The sequence below is a fragment of the Marmota monax genome, unplaced genomic scaffold, assembly GCF_021218885.2.
Source record: "Marmota monax isolate L192 unplaced genomic scaffold, Marmota_monax_Labrador192_F-V1.1 WCK01_AAM20220418_F8-fsc00618, whole genome shotgun sequence".
In the NCBI taxonomy this organism is placed as follows: domain Eukaryota; kingdom Metazoa; phylum Chordata; class Mammalia; order Rodentia; family Sciuridae; genus Marmota; species Marmota monax.
In genome coordinates this window covers 171411-174935 of record NW_026693496.1, presented here as the reverse complement: position 1 = coordinate 174935, position 3525 = coordinate 171411, and the positions used below count along the sequence as shown (strand labels likewise).

Below are 3525 nucleotides of genomic sequence, written 5' to 3'. Positions count from 1 at the left end.
GAAACAATATTTCTGACAGCCCTTTTCCTATCCAATGTCTCCCTCAGGACGTACTGGTTAAGTTTCTTCTCTGCTGGCTCATGAAGAAAGTTTGAGGATCCAAAGTTACATCCTAATCAGGTGTCCGTGAAGGCACAGAGTCACTCCTCAGGACCAATAGGCACACAGGGTCAGGAAGGAGCTTCCTGCTACAGACAACTCTGGGAGGAGGAGACCATGTACGGAGCCCTCTGAACTACCAAACTCAAGTGCTAGAGACACAGGCTGATTCATTTTAATAAACTTGGAGGATACATGCACAGAGCTTGTAATTAGCCAATTTGCTCTGTTTTCCTAATCTCTAAGGACTTCCTCACAAGGGTAGAGGTAGAAAAAGAAGAAGAGAAAATAAATATCCCCAAGGTTATGGTCTCTTCCTCTACTCAAGGAAACTCTGGGCTATTGTTCACTCAATTTATTTCTTTACCTTGTTTTGAATGATCCATTTGTACCTAATTCTATTTCTGGTGATAAAATATATAGGAAACAGCAACTTCCATTTTTACCAATTTTATGTGCATAGATCAGTAGTATCAATTACATTCCTTTTGTTGTTTAAACATTACCATCGTCCATTTCCAGAAAATTTTCATCTTGCTAAACTGAAAATTTGTACCCATTCTCACAACTACATACTTATTCTGATTCTAACCCTGGCTAATGCAACACTATTATAAAACATCAGAGCATATATGTGGTCTACAAAAATAATGTAAAGAGGGAGAAGGAATACATATATAGAGACTAGCTTTTGCTGCAGTTTTTCTAGCCTACCTTCTAACTATTTGCTGCAGGTCCTGAGATTGGACTGTTCTGCTCTGGGTCCTCAGGACCCAGAATAGAGATGAATGCAATGCACATCACTGAGGTCTGGAGTTGTCAGGGAATGGGATACCAAAGTGGACTCCAAAGCTGGTTCCATAAAATATATAACACCTTACAGGTGAGACCACATGTAGAGAAGGATTGATATTTGAATGGACACTCAGAATGGAGAAACAATTTTATAGTAACAGAAAAAGCTCCCTGAGATAGGAAGAAATCCAGAGATAACACCAACACCATGCATGACTGCGGGTGCGGTGACACACACCTGTGATCCCAGCAGCTCTGGAGGCTGAAGCAGGACGATGGCAAGTTCAAAGCCAGCCTTGGGAATTTAGTGAAGCCCTGAGCAACTTAGTGAGACCCTGTCTCAATATAAAAAAAAATTAAAAGGGCTGGGGGTGTGGATCCATGATTGAGCAACCCTGGGTTCAATCCCTGGTATCCAAAAAATTAGTGAAATGATAACAAACATATTTACATTTTTTGTTGTAGATAATGAATAAGTGCTATGTGGATCCCTCCTCCCATCCTGTCTCCATCAGCACATTCTTGGTTGCGCTGACTACCTGCTTGGTCATGACTAAGGACTGCAGATGTGAGAAGCCTCCCCTGCTGGGGGAACAATCAAGGCTCTGACTTGCTCCTAAGGACTGATATGAACACAGTAACAGAGCTGTCCTAGTTTAGAATCAACACTCCAAGAAAAGATGAAACAAAGAAAGATTAGATCATCCTGCTGTGCAGCCTCCTCAGGGCACTTTTAATGTCCCTGTTCCTCAGGCTGTAGATGAAGGGGTTCAGCATGGGGCTGACCACAGTATACATCACTGAGGCCACTGCACCCTTCCTGGGAGAATGTGAGACAGCTGTGCCTAGGTACTCTACAATACCTGTTCCATAAAATAGACACACAACTGCCAGGTGAGACCCACAGGTGGAGAAGACTTTGTACTTCCCCTCTGAGGATGGGATCCTCAAAATGGAGGAAACAATTTTACAGTAAGAGAAAAGGATCCCTGAGATGGGAAGAAAGCCAAATATGCCACCTATAACATAAATGACTATGTTATTGGTAAAAGTATCAGAACAGGCAAGATTGAGGAGTTGAGAAGGGTCACAGAAGAAGTTAGCAATTTCCACATCCTTGAAGTAGGCAAACTGTAGTATAATCAAACTGTGCAGCAAGGAGTTGAAAAGGCTAATTAATAAAGACATCGTGACTAAGAAGCCACAGAGATGAGAGTTCATAATGACTGAATATCTCAGGGGGTGACAGATTGCCACAAACCGGTCATAGGCCATCACAGTCAGAAGCATGTCATCCATACAGACAAAATTGGCAAAAAGGGACATCTGTGTCAGGCATCCCATGTAGGAGATGGCTCTGCTGTGAGTCTGGATGTCCACAATCATCTTAGGGACCGTGGTGGAGATGAAACAGATGTCAGCCAAGGACAGGTTGGAGAGGAAGAAGTACATGGGGGTGTGGAGGTGGGGGTCAGAGCTGACAGCCAGGATGATGAGCAGGTTCCCAAGCACTGTGACCAGGTACATGGACAGGAACAGTCCAAAGAGGATGGGATGCAGGTATGGATCCTCTGAGAGAACTAGGAGGAGGAATTCTGAGACATGGGTTAGATTCCGTTCTTCTATATTACTTGGACAACTTTGGGAATAAAATAAGGAAACAATAGGTGTTCAGCACAAGCAAGTACTCATACTTGAATTCCATGCACCTTCAGAAATATTTTCTTGACAAACTGAGTCTTCTCTGAACTCTTGCTTTACTGGTATCTGTGTTTCACACCCTTCTCTGCTCATATGTAAATAAGAGACCAAGATCATTACCCATAACAAGTCTATGACCACAGTGAAATATAGTCCATTTTGACAATTTTTGTGGGTGTATATTACTTATATAGAAGAATGGGTTTTATCGTGGTCTATTTGTACATGCATTTAACAATTTGATCAGTTTTATTTCCTAGTACCTACCATTTCCCTCCTCACCTTCCCCAAGCTCCTTCCTCTTCCTTAATGTCCTCCCTCTTATTTTGATGACCATTCCCCCCCCCTCTTTTCTCTCTAACTTTCACATAGGAGAGGAAAACCTGTGCTGCTCATCTTCCTGAGTCTGGCTTGTTTTGTACAGTCTACTTTTCTAATAAAATAGCAGAACCAGCATGCCTGTGTCCTTGGGCTCCATCCCCAGCACCTTCAAAAATAATAATTAAAGTGGAGAAGAAGAAATACTCTTCCCATTTGAAAATTATTGTCATTAAAAGAAATATAGAAGCTGTCAAATATAACTTAAGGCAATGAAAAAAATTCCTGGCATTAAAATGACTATAAATACTGTATCAGAGAAATTCCTCTCACTGGCTTTGGTGATCTTCAAATTTTGATGCATTGTTTAAATGCACATAATCACATAACATCAGTTAGCACAAATGTGATATTAGCTTACAGTGCACCTGTCAGTCACTGGTTAAAGAATAATGTAATAATAAGACACCCTTATGAAATTTTTAAAATTTTTGGCATTATATTTTTGTTCAACCCCATGTCATCACAGGAAGGTATCTGCTAGGAAGACAGATTTTTTTGTTTTTTATTTTCTCTTGATAATTCATTTAATGGGGATGGCCTGCCAATGCT

General features: G+C 41.1%; 1 pseudogene; it reads right to left on the bottom strand.

The window, feature by feature from the left end:
- Positions 1-1590: 1590 nt before the first annotated feature.
- Positions 1591-2586, bottom strand: LOC124102124 (olfactory receptor 7E24-like; annotated as a pseudogene).
- Positions 2587-3525: the final 939 nt, after the last annotated feature.